Raw genomic sequence first — 14,257 nt, 5'->3', positions numbered from 1 at the left:
CAGCTCCAGCGACTGACAAATAAAAATAATTTTAAATAAATTTCCCAAGATTCCCAGCAGCTGCAGCGCCTGACCAATAAAAATAATTTTAAATAAATTTCCCAAGATTCCCAGCAGCTGCAGCGCCTGACCAATAAAAATAATTTTAAATAAATTTCCCAAGATTCCCAGCAGCTGCAGCGCCTGACCAATAAAAATAATTTTAAATAAATTTCCCAAGATTCCCAGCAGCTGCAGCGCCTGACCAATAAAAATAATTTTAAATAAATTTCCCAAGATTCCCAGCAGCTGCAGCGCCTGACCAATAAAAATAATTTTAAATAAATTTCCCAAGATTCCCAGCAGCTGCAGCGCCTGACCAATAAAAATAATTTTAAATAAATTTCCCAAGATTCCCAGCAGCTGCAGCGCCTGACCAATAAAAATAATTTTAAATAAATTTCCCAAGATTCCCAGCAGCTGCAGCGCCTGACCAATAAAAATAATTTTAAATAAATTTCCCAGCAGCTCCAGCGACTGACAAATAAAAATAATTTTAAATAAATTTCCCAAGATTCCCAGCAGCTGCAGCGCCTGACCAATAAAAATAATTTTAAATAAATTTCCCAGCAGCTCCATCGACTGACAAATAAAAATAATTTTAAATAAATTTCCCAAGATTCCCAGCAGCTGCAGCGCCTGACCAATAAAAATAATTTTAAATAAATTTCCCATCAGCTCCAGCGACTGACCAATAAAAATAATTTTAAATAAATTTCCCAAGATTCCCAGCAGCTGCAGCGCCTGACCAATAAAAATAATTTTAAATAAATTTCCCAGCAGCTGCAGCGCCTGACCAATAAAAATAATTTTAAATAAATTTCCCAGGGTTCCCAGCAGCTGCAGCGACTGACCAATAAAAATAATTTTAAATAAATTTCCCAGGGTTCCCAGCAGCTGCAGCGACTGACCAATAAAAATAATTTTAAATAAATTTCCCAGGGTTCCCAGCAGCTCCAGCGCCTGACCAATAAAAATAATTTTAAATAAATTTCCCAAGATTCCCAGCAGCTGCAGCGCCTGACCAATAAAAATAATTTTAAATAAATTTCCCAAGATTCCCAGCAGCTGCAGCGCCTGACCAATAAAAATAATTTTAAATAAATTTCCCAAGATTCCCAGCAGCTGCAGCGACTGACCAATAAAAATAATTTTAAATAAATTTCCCAGGGTTCCCAGCAGCTCCAGCGACTGACAAATAAAAATAATTTTAAATAAATTTCCCAAGATTCCCAGCAGCTGCAGCGCCTGACCAATAAAAATAATTTTAAATTAATTTCCCAGCAGCTCCAGCGACTGACAAATAAAAATAATTTTAAATAAATTTCCCAAGATTCCCAGCAGCTGCAGCGCCTGACCAATAAAAATAATTTTAAATAAATTTCCCAAGGTTCCCAGCAGCTGCAGCGCCTGACCAATAAAAATAATTTTAAATAAATTTCCCAAGATTCCCAGCAGCTGCAGCGCCTGACCAATAAAAATAATTTTAAATAAATTTCCCAGCAGCTGCAGCGCCTGACCAATAAAAATAATTTTAAATAAATTTCCCAGGGTTCCCAGCAGCTGCAGCGACTGACCAATAAAAATAATTTTAAATAAATTTCCCAGGGTTCCCAGCAGCTGCAGCGACTGACCAATAAAAATAATTTTAAATAAATTTCCCAGGGTTCCCAGCAGCTCCAGCGCCTGACCAATAAAAATAATTTTAAATAAATTTCCCAAGATTCCCAGCAGCTGCAGCGCCTGACCAATAAAAATAATTTTAAATAAATTTCCCAAGATTCCCAGCAGCTGCAGCGCCTGACCAATAAAAATAATTTTAAATAAATTTCCCAAGATTCCCAGCAGCTGCAGCGACTGACCAATAAAAATAATTTTAAATAAATTTCCCAGGGTTCCCAGCAGCTCCAGCGACTGACAAATAAAAATAATTTTAAATAAATTTCCCAAGATTCCCAGCAGCTGCAGCGCCTGACCAATAAAAATAATTTTAAATTAATTTCCCAGCAGCTCCAGCGACTGACAAATAAAAATAATTTTAAATAAATTTCCCAGGGTTCCCAGCAGCTGCAGCGCCTGACCAATAAAAATAATTTTAAATAAATTTCCCAGCAGCTCCAGCGACTGACAAATAAAAATAATTTTAAATAAATTTCCCAAGATTCCCAGCAGCTGCAGCGCCTGACCAATAAAAATAATTTTAAATAAATTTCCCAAGATTCCCAGCAGCTGCAGCGCCTGACCAATAAAAATAATTTTAAATAAATTTCCCAAGGTTCCCAGCAGCTGCAGCGCCTGACCAATAAAAATAATTTTAAATAAATTTCCCAGGGTTCCCAGCAGCTGCAGCGCCTGACCAATAAAAATAATTTTAAATAAATTTCCCAGCAGCTCCAGCGACTGACAAATAAAAATAATTTTAAATAAATTTCCCAGGGTTCCCAGCAGCTGCAGCGCCTGACCAATAAAAATAATTTTAAATAAATTTCCCAGCAGCTCCAGCGACTGACAAATAAAAATAATTTTAAATAAATTTCCCAAGATTCCCAGCAGCTGCAGCGCCTGACCAATAAAAATAATTTAAAATAAATTTCCCAGCAGCTCCAGCGACTGACAAATAAAAATAATTTTAAATAAATTTCCCAGCAGCTCCAGCGACTGACAAATAAAAATAATTTTAAATAAATTTCCCAGGGTTCCCAGCAGCTGCAGCGCCTGACCAATAAAAATAATTTTAAATAAATTTCCCAAGATTCCCAGCAGCTGCAGCGCCTGACCAATAAAAATAATTTTAAATAAATTTCCCAAGATTCCCAGCAGCTGCAGCGCCTGACCAATAAAAATAATTTTAAATAAATTTCCCAAGATTCCCAGCAGCTGCAGCGACTGACCAATAAAAATAATTTTAAATAAATTTCCCAAGATTCCCAGCAGCTGCAGCGCCTGACCAATAAAAATAATTTTAAATAAATTTCCCAAGGTTCCCAGCAGCTGCAGCGCCTGACCAATAAAAATAATTTTAAATAAATTTCCCAGGGTTCCCAGCAGCTGCAGCGCCTGACCAATAAAAATAATTTTAAATAAATTTCTCAGCAGCTCCAGCGACTGACAAATAAAAATAATTTTAAATAAATTTCCCAGGGTTCCCAGCAGCTGCAGCGCCTGACCAATAAAAATAATTTTAAATAAATTTCCCAGCAGCTCCAGCGACTGACAAATAAAAATAATTTTAAATAAATTTCCCAAGATTCCCAGCAGCTGCAGCGCCTGACCAATAAAAATAATTTTAAATAAATTTCCCAAGATTCCCAGCAGCTGCAGCGCCTGACCAATAAAAATAATTTTAAATAAATTTCCCAAGATTCCCAGCAGCTGCAGCGCCTGACCAATAAAAATAATTTTAAATAAATTTCCCAAGATTCCCAGCAGCTGCAGCGCCTGACCAATAAAAATAATTTTAAATAAATTTCCCAAGATTCCCAGCAGCTGCAGCGCCTGACCAATAAAAATAATTTTAAATAAATTTCCCAAGATTCCCAGCAGCTGCAGCGCCTGACCAATAAAAATAATTTTAAATAAATTTCCCAAGATTCCCAGCAGCTGCAGCGCCTGACCAATAAAAATAATTTTAAATAAATTTCCCAAGATTCCCAGCAGCTGCAGCGCCTGACCAATAAAAATAATTTTAAATAAATTTCCCAGCAGCTCCAGCGACTGACAAATAAAAATAATTTTAAATAAATTTCCCAAGATTCCCAGCAGCTGCAGCGCCTGACCAATAAAAATAATTTTAAATAAATTTCCCAGCAGCTCCATCGACTGACAAATAAAAATAATTTTAAATAAATTTCCCAAGATTCCCAGCAGCTGCAGCGCCTGACCAATAAAAATAATTTTAAATAAATTTCCCATCAGCTCCAGCGACTGACCAATAAAAATAATTTTAAATAAATTTCCCAAGATTCCCAGCAGCTGCAGCGCCTGACCAATAAAAATAATTTTAAATAAATTTCCCAGCAGCTGCAGCGCCTGACCAATAAAAATAATTTTAAATAAATTTCCCAGGGTTCCCAGCAGCTGCAGCGACTGACCAATAAAAATAATTTTAAATAAATTTCCCAGGGTTCCCAGCAGCTGCAGCGACTGACCAATAAAAATAATTTTAAATAAATTTCCCAGGGTTCCCAGCAGCTCCAGCGCCTGACCAATAAAAATAATTTTAAATAAATTTCCCAAGATTCCCAGCAGCTGCAGCGCCTGACCAATAAAAATAATTTTAAATAAATTTCCCAAGATTCCCAGCAGCTGCAGCGCCTGACCAATAAAAATAATTTTAAATAAATTTCCCAAGATTCCCAGCAGCTGCAGCGACTGACCAATAAAAATAATTTTAAATAAATTTCCCAGGGTTCCCAGCAGCTCCAGCGACTGACAAATAAAAATAATTTTAAATAAATTTCCCAAGATTCCCAGCAGCTGCAGCGCCTGACCAATAAAAATAATTTTAAATTAATTTCCCAGCAGCTCCAGCGACTGACAAATAAAAATAATTTTAAATAAATTTCCCAGGGTTCCCAGCAGCTGCAGCGCCTGACCAATAAAAATAATTTTAAATAAATTTCCCAGCAGCTCCAGCGACTGACAAATAAAAATAATTTTAAATAAATTTCCCAAGATTCCCAGCAGCTGCAGCGCCTGACCAATAAAAATAATTTTAAATAAATTTCCCAAGATTCCCAGCAGCTGCAGCGCCTGACCAATAAAAATAATTTTAAATAAATTTCCCAAGGTTCCCAGCAGCTGCAGCGCCTGACCAATAAAAATAATTTTAAATAAATTTCCCAGGGTTCCCAGCAGCTGCAGCGCCTGACCAATAAAAATAATTTTAAATAAATTTCCCAGCAGCTCCAGCGACTGACAAATAAAAATAATTTTAAATAAATTTCCCAGGGTTCCCAGCAGCTGCAGCGCCTGACCAATAAAAATAATTTTAAATAAATTTCCCAGCAGCTCCAGCGACTGACAAATAAAAATAATTTTAAATAAATTTCCCAAGATTCCCAGCAGCTGCAGCGCCTGACCAATAAAAATAATTTAAAATAAATTTCCCAGCAGCTCCAGCGACTGACAAATAAAAATAATTTTAAATAAATTTCCCAGCAGCTCCAGCGACTGACAAATAAAAATAATTTTAAATAAATTTCCCAGGGTTCCCAGCAGCTGCAGCGCCTGACCAATAAAAATAATTTTAAATAAATTTCCCAGCAGCTCCAGCGACTGACAAATAAAAATAATTTTAAATAAATTTCCCAAGATTCCCAGCAGCTGCAGCGCCTGACCAATAAAAATAATTTTAAATAAATTTCCCAAGATTCCCAGCAGCTGCAGCGCCTGACCAATAAAAATAATTTTAAATAAATTTCCCAGCAGCTCCAGCGACTGACAAATAAAAATAATTTTAAATAAATTTCCCAAGATTCCCAGCAGCTGCAGCGCCTGACCAATAAAAATAATTTTAAATAAATTTCCCAAGATTCCCAGCAGCTGCAGCGCCTGACCAATAAAAATAATTTTAAATAAATTTCCCAAGGTTCCCAGCAGCTGCAGCGCCTGACCAATAAAAATAATTTTAAATAAATTTCCCAGGGTTCCCAGCAGCTGCAGCGCCTGACCAATAAAAATAATTTTAAATAAATTTCCCAGCAGCTCCAGCGACTGACAAATAAAAATAATTTTAAATAAATTTCCCAGGGTTCCCAGCAGCTGCAGCGCCTGACCAATAAAAATAATTTTAAATAAATTTCCCAGCAGCTCCAGCGACTGACAAATAAAAATAATTTTAAATAAATTTCCCAAGATTCCCAGCAGCTGCAGCGCCTGACCAATAAAAATAATTTTAAATAAATTTCCCAAGATTCCCAGCAGCTGCAGCGCCTGACCAATAAAAATAATTTTAAATAAATTTCCCAAGATTCCCAGCAGCTGCAGCGCCTGACCAATAAAAATAATTTTAAATAAATTTCCCAAGATTCCCAGCAGCTGCAGCGCCTGACCAATAAAAATAATTTTAAATAAATTTCCCAAGATTCCCAGCAGCTGCAGCGCCTGACCAATAAAAATAATTTTAAATAAATTTCCCAAGATTCCCAGCAGCTGCAGCGCCTGACCAATAAAAATAATTTTAAATAAATTTCCCAAGATTCCCAGCAGCTGCAGCGCCTGACCAATAAAAATAATTTTAAATAAATTTCCCAAGATTCCCAGCAGCTGCAGCGCCTGACCAATAAAAATAATTTTAAATAAATTTCCCAGCAGCTCCAGCGACTGACAAATAAAAATAATTTTAAATAAATTTCCCAAGATTCCCAGCAGCTGCAGCGCCTGACCAATAAAAATAATTTTAAATAAATTTCCCAGCAGCTCCATCGACTGACAAATAAAAATAATTTTAAATAAATTTCCCAAGATTCCCAGCAGCTGCAGCGCCTGACCAATAAAAATAATTTTAAATAAATTTCCCATCAGCTCCAGCGACTGACCAATAAAAATAATTTTAAATAAATTTCCCAAGATTCCCAGCAGCTGCAGCGCCTGACCAATAAAAATAATTTTAAATAAATTTCCCAGCAGCTGCAGCGCCTGACCAATAAAAATAATTTTAAATAAATTTCCCAGGGTTCCCAGCAGCTGCAGCGACTGACCAATAAAAATAATTTTAAATAAATTTCCCAAGATTCCCAGCAGCTGCAGCGCCTGACCAATAAAAATAATTTTAAATAAATTTCCCAAGGTTCCCAGCAGCTGCAGCGCCTGACCAATAAAAATAATTTTAAATAAATTTCCCAGGGTTCCCAGCAGCTGCAGCGCCTGACCAATAAAAATAATTTTAAATAAATTTCCCAGCAGCTCCAGCGACTGACAAATAAAAATAATTTTAAATAAATTTCCCAGGGTTCCCAGCAGCTGCAGCGCCTGACCAATAAAAATAATTTTAAATAAATTTCCCAGCAGCTCCAGCGACTGACAAATAAAAATAATTTTAAATAAATTTCCCAAGATTCCCAGCAGCTGCAGCGCCTGACCAATAAAAATAATTTTAAATAAATTTCCCAAGGTTCCCAGCAGCTGCAGCGCCTGACCAATAAAAATAATTTTAAATAAATTTCCCAAGATTCCCAGCAGCTGCAGCGCCTGACCAATAAAAATAATTTTAAATAAATTTCCCAGCAGCTGCAGCGCCTGACCAATAAAAATAATTTTAAATAAATTTCCCAGGGTTCCCAGCAGCTGCAGCGACTGACCAATAAAAATAATTTTAAATAAATTTCCCAGGGTTCCCAGCAGCTGCAGCGACTGACCAATAAAAATAATTTTAAATAAATTTCCCAGGGTTCCCAGCAGCTCCAGCGCCTGACCAATAAAAATAATTTTAAATAAATTTCCCAAGATTCCCAGCAGCTGCAGCGCCTGACCAATAAAAATAATTTTAAATAAATTTCCCAAGATTCCCAGCAGCTGCAGCGCCTGACCAATAAAAATAATTTTAAATAAATTTCCCAAGATTCCCAGCAGCTGCAGCGACTGACCAATAAAAATAATTTTAAATAAATTTCCCAGGGTTCCCAGCAGCTCCAGCGACTGACAAATAAAAATAATTTTAAATAAATTTCCCAAGATTCCCAGCAGCTGCAGCGCCTGACCAATAAAAATAATTTTAAATTAATTTCCCAGCAGCTCCAGCGACTGACAAATAAAAATAATTTTAAATAAATTTCCCAGGGTTCCCAGCAGCTGCAGCGCCTGACCAATAAAAATAATTTTAAATAAATTTCCCAGCAGCTCCAGCGACTGACAAATAAAAATAATTTTAAATAAATTTCCCAAGATTCCCAGCAGCTGCAGCGCCTGACCAATAAAAATAATTTTAAATAAATTTCCCAAGATTCCCAGCAGCTGCAGCGCCTGACCAATAAAAATAATTTTAAATAAATTTCCCAAGGTTCCCAGCAGCTGCAGCGCCTGACCAATAAAAATAATTTTAAATAAATTTCCCAGGGTTCCCAGCAGCTGCAGCGCCTGACCAATAAAAATAATTTTAAATAAATTTCCCAGCAGCTCCAGCGACTGACAAATAAAAATAATTTTAAATAAATTTCCCAGGGTTCCCAGCAGCTGCAGCGCCTGACCAATAAAAATAATTTTAAATAAATTTCCCAGCAGCTCCATCGACTGACAAATAAAAATAATTTTAAATAAATTTCCCAAGATTCCCAGCAGCTGCAGCGCCTGACCAATAAAAATAATTTAAAATAAATTTCCCAGCAGCTCCAGCGACTGACAAATAAAAATAATTTTAAATAAATTTCCCAGCAGCTCCAGCGACTGACAAATAAAAATAATTTTAAATACATTTCCCAGGGTTCCCAGCAGCTGCAGCGCCTGACCAATAAAAATAATTTTAAATAAATTTCCCAGCAGCTCCAGCGACTGACAAATAAAAATAATTTTAAATAAATTTCCCAAGATTCCCAGCAGCTGCAGCGCCTGACCAATAAAAATAATTTTAAATAAATTTCCCAAGATTCCCAGCAGCTGCAGCGCCTGACCAATAAAAATAATTTTAAATAAATTTCCCAAGGTTCCCAGCAGCTGCAGCGCCTGACCAATAAAAATAATTTTAAATAAATTTCCCAGGGTTCCCAGCAGCTGCAGCGCCTGACCAATAAAAATAATTTTAAATAAATTTCCCAGCAGCTCCAGCGACTGACAAATAAAAATAATTTTAAATAAATTTCCCAGGGTTCCCAGCAGCTGCAGCGCCTGACCAATAAAAATAATTTTAAATAAATTTCCCAGCAGCTCCAGCGACTGACAAATAAAAATAATTTTAAATAAATTTCCCAAGATTCCCAGCAGCTGCAGCGCCTGACCAATAAAAATAATTTTAAATAAATTTCCCAAGATTCCCAGCAGCTGCAGCGCCTGACCAATAAAAATAATTTTAAATAAATTTCCCAAGATTCCCAGCAGCTGCAGCGCCTGACCAATAAAAATAATTTTAAATAAATTTCCCAAGATTCCCAGCAGCTGCAGCGCCTGACCAATAAAAATAATTTTAAATAAATTTCCCAAGATTCCCAGCAGCTGCAGCGCCTGACCAATAAAAATAATTTTAAATAAATTTCCCAAGATTCCCAGCAGCTGCAGCGCCTGACCAATAAAAATAATTTTAAATAAATTTCCCAAGATTCCCAGCAGCTGCAGCGCCTGACCAATAAAAATAATTTTAAATAAATTTCCCAAGATTCCCAGCAGCTGCAGCGCCTGACCAATAAAAATAATTTTAAATAAATTTCCCAGCAGCTCCAGCGACTGACAAATAAAAATAATTTTAAATAAATTTCCCAAGATTCCCAGCAGCTGCAGCGCCTGACCAATAAAAATAATTTTAAATAAATTTCCCAGCAGCTCCATCGACTGACAAATAAAAATAATTTTAAATAAATTTCCCAAGATTCCCAGCAGCTGCAGCGCCTGACCAATAAAAATAATTTTAAATAAATTTCCCATCAGCTCCAGCGACTGACCAATAAAAATAATTTTAAATAAATTTCCCAAGATTCCCAGCAGCTGCAGCGCCTGACCAATAAAAATAATTTTAAATAAATTTCCCAGCAGCTGCAGCGCCTGACCAATAAAAATAATTTTAAATAAATTTCCCAGGGTTCCCAGCAGCTGCAGCGACTGACCAATAAAAATAATTTTAAATAAATTTCCCAGGGTTCCCAGCAGCTGCAGCGACTGACCAATAAAAATAATTTTAAATAAATTTCCCAAGATTCCCAGCAGCTGCAGCGCCTGACCAATAAAAATAATTTTAAATAAATTTCCCAAGATTCCCAGCAGCTGCAGCGCCTGACCAATAAAAATAATTTTAAATAAATTTCCCAAGATTCCCAGCAGCTGCAGCGCCTGACCAATAAAAATAATTTTAAATAAATTTCCCAAGATTCCCAGCAGCTGCAGCGCCTGACCAATAAAAATAATTTTAAATAAATTTCCCAGGGTTCCCAGCAGCTCCAGCGACTGACAAATAAAAATAATTTTAAATAAATTTCCCAAGATTCCCAGCAGCTGCAGCGCCTGACCAATAAAAATAATTTTAAATAAATTTCCCAGCAGCTCCATCGACTGACAAATAAAAATAATTTTAAATAAATTTCCCAAGATTCCCAGCAGCTGCAGCGCCTGACCAATAAAAATAATTTTAAATAAATTTCCCATCAGCTCCAGCGACTGACCAATAAAAATAATTTTAAATAAATTTCCCAAGATTCCCAGCAGCTGCAGCGCCTGACCAATAAAAATAATTTTAAATAAATTTCCCAGCAGCTGCAGCGCCTGACCAATAAAAATAATTTTAAATAAATTTCCCAGGGTTCCCAGCAGCTGCAGCGACTGACCAATAAAAATAATTTTAAATAAATTTCCCAGGGTTCCCAGCAGCTGCAGCGACTGACCAATAAAAATAATTTTAAATAAATTTCCCAGGGTTCCCAGCAGCTCCAGCGCCTGACCAATAAAAATAATTTTAAATAAATTTCCCAAGATTCCCAGCAGCTGCAGCGCCTGACCAATAAAAATAATTTTAAATAAATTTCCCAAGATTCCCAGCAGCTGCAGCGCCTGACCAATAAAAATAATTTTAAATAAATTTCCCAAGATTCCCAGCAGCTGCAGCGACTGACCAATAAAAATAATTTTAAATAAATTTCCCAGGGTTCCCAGCAGCTCCAGCGACTGACAAATAAAAATAATTTTAAATAAATTTCCCAAGATTCCCAGCAGCTGCAGCGCCTGACCAATAAAAATAATTTTAAATTAATTTCCCAGCAGCTCCAGCGACTGACAAATAAAAATAATTTTAAATAAATTTCCCAGGGTTCCCAGCAGCTGCAGCGCCTGACCAATAAAAATAATTTTAAATAAATTTCCCAGGAGCTCCAGCGACTGACAAATAAAAATAATTTTAAATAAATTTCCCAAGATTCCCAGCAGCTGCAGCGCCTGACCAATAAAAATAATTTTAAATAAATTTCCCAAGATTCCCAGCAGCTGCAGCGCCTGACCAATAAAAATAATTTTAAATAAATTTCCCAAGGTTCCCAGCAGCTGCAGCGCCTGACCAATAAAAATAATTTTAAATAAATTTCCCAGGGTTCCCAGCAGCTGCAGCGCCTGACCAATAAAAATAATTTTAAATAAATTTCCCAGCAGCTCCAGCGACTGACAAATAAAAATAATTTTAAATAAATTTCCCAGGGTTCCCAGCAGCTGCAGCGCCTGACCAATAAAAATAATTTTAAATAAATTTCCCAGCAGCTCCAGCGACTGACAAATAAAAATAATTTTAAATAAATTTCCCAAGATTCCCAGCAGCTGCAGCGCCTGACCAATAAAAATAATTTAAAATAAATTTCCCAGCAGCTCCAGCGACTGACAAATAAAAATAATTTTAAATAAATTTCCCAGCAGCTCCAGCGACTGACAAATAAAAATAATTTTAAATAAATTTCCCAGGGTTCCCAGCAGCTGCAGCGCCTGACCAATAAAAATAATTTTAAATAAATTTCCCAGCAGCTCCAGCGACTGACAAATAAAAATAATTTTAAATAAATTTCCCAAGATTCCCAGCAGCTGCAGCGCCTGACCAATAAAAATAATTTTAAATAAATTTCCCAAGATTCCCAGCAGCTGCAGCGCCTGACCAATAAAAATAATTTTAAATAAATTTCCCAGCAGCTCCAGCGACTGACAAATAAAAATAATTTTAAATAAATTTCCCAAGATTCCCAGCAGCTGCAGCGCCTGACCAATAAAAATAATTTTAAATAAATTTCCCAAGATTCCCAGCAGCTGCAGCGCCTGACCAATAAAAATAATTTTAAATAAATTTCCCAAGGTTCCCAGCAGCTGCAGCGCCTGACCAATAAAAATAATTTTAAATAAATTTCCCAGGGTTCCCAGCAGCTGCAGCGCCTGACCAATAAAAATAATTTTAAATAAATTTCCCAGCAGCTCCAGCGACTGACAAATAAAAATAATTTTAAATAAATTTCCCAGGGTTCCCAGCAGCTGCAGCGCCTGACCAATAAAAATAATTTTAAATAAATTTCCCAGCAGCTCCAGCGACTGACAAATAAAAATAATTTTAAATAAATTTCCCAAGATTCCCAGCAGCTGCAGCGCCTGACCAATAAAAATAATTTTAAATAAATTTCCCAAGATTCCCAGCAGCTGCAGCGCCTGACCAATAAAAATAATTTTAAATAAATTTCCCAAGATTCCCAGCAGCTGCAGCGCCTGACCAATAAAAATAATTTTAAATAAATTTCCCAAGATTCCCAGCAGCTGCAGCGCCTGACCAATAAAAATAATTTTAAATAAATTTCCCAAGATTCCCAGCAGCTGCAGCGCCTGACCAATAAAAATAATTTTAAATAAATTTCCCAAGATTCCCAGCAGCTGCAGCGCCTGACCAATAAAAATAATTTTAAATAAATTTCCCAAGATTCCCAGCAGCTGCAGCGCCTGACCAATAAAAATAATTTTAAATAAATTTCCCAAGATTCCCAGCAGCTGCAGCGCCTGACCAATAAAAATAATTTTAAATAAATTTCCCAGCAGCTCCAGCGACTGACAAATAAAAATAATTTTAAATAAATTTCCCAAGATTCCCAGCAGCTGCAGCGCCTGACCAATAAAAATAATTTTAAATAAATTTCCCAGCAGCTCCATCGACTGACAAATAAAAATAATTTTAAATAAATTTCCCAAGATTCCCAGCAGCTGCAGCGCCTGACCAATAAAAATAATTTTAAATAAATTTCCCATCAGCTCCAGCGACTGACCAATAAAAATAATTTTAAATAAATTTCCCAAGATTCCCAGCAGCTGCAGCGCCTGACCAATAAAAATAATTTTAAATAAATTTCCCAGCAGCTGCAGCGCCTGACCAATAAAAATAATTTTAAATAAATTTCCCAGGGTTCCCAGCAGCTGCAGCGACTGACCAATAAAAATAATTTTAAATAAATTTCCCAAGATTCCCAGCAGCTGCAGCGCCTGACCAATAAAAATAATTTTAAATAAATTTCCCAAGGTTCCCAGCAGCTGCAGCGCCTGACCAATAAAAATAATTTTAAATAAATTTCCCAGGGTTCCCAGCAGCTGCAGCGCCTGACCAATAAAAATAATTTTAAATAAATTTCCCAGCAGCTCCAGCGACTGACAAATAAAAATAATTTTAAATAAATTTCCCAGGGTTCCCAGCAGCTGCAGCGCCTGACCAATAAAAATAATTTTAAATAAATTTCCCAGCAGCTCCAGCGACTGACAAATAAAAATAATTTTAAATAAATTTCCCAAGATTCCCAGCAGCTGCAGCGCCTGACCAATAAAAATAATTTTAAATAAATTTCCCAAGGTTCCCAGCAGCTGCAGCGCCTGACCAATAAAAATAATTTTAAATAAATTTCCCAAGATTCCCAGCAGCTGCAGCGCCTGACCAATAAAAATAATTTTAAATAAATTTCCCAGCAGCTGCAGCGCCTGACCAATAAAAATAATTTTAAATAAATTTCCCAGGGTTCCCAGCAGCTGCAGCGACTGACCAATAAAAATAATTTTAAATAAATTTCCCAGGGTTCCCAGCAGCTGCAGCGACTGACCAATAAAAATAATTTTAAATAAATTTCCCAGGGTTCCCAGCAGCTCCAGCGCCTGACCAATAAAAATAATTTTAAATAAATTTCCCAAGATTCCCAGCAGCTGCAGCGCCTGACTAATAAAAATAATTTTAAATAAATTTCCCAAGATTCCCAGCAGCTGCAGCGCCTGACCAATAAAAATAATTTTAAATAAATTTCCCAAGATTCCCAGCAGCTGCAGCGACTGACCAATAAAAATAATTTTAAATAAATTTCCCAGGGTTCCCAGCAGCTCCAGCGACTGACAAATAAAAATAATTTTAAATAAATTTCCCAAGATTCCCAGCAGCTGCAGCGCCTGACCAATAAAAATAATTTTAAATTAATTTCCCAGCAGCTCCAGCGACTGACAAATAAAAATAATTTTAAATAAATTTCCCAGGGTTCCCAGCAGCTGCAGCGCCTGACCAATAAAAATAATTTTAAATAAATTTCCCAGCAGCTCCAGC

The sequence above is a fragment of the Physella acuta genome, unplaced genomic scaffold, assembly GCF_028476545.2.
Source record: "Physella acuta isolate Inbredline_101_S28 unplaced genomic scaffold, ASM2847654v3 ptg000578l, whole genome shotgun sequence".
NCBI lineage: Eukaryota > Metazoa > Mollusca > Gastropoda > Physidae > Physella > Physella acuta.
Note: the sequence above shows the minus strand (reverse complement) of the source record.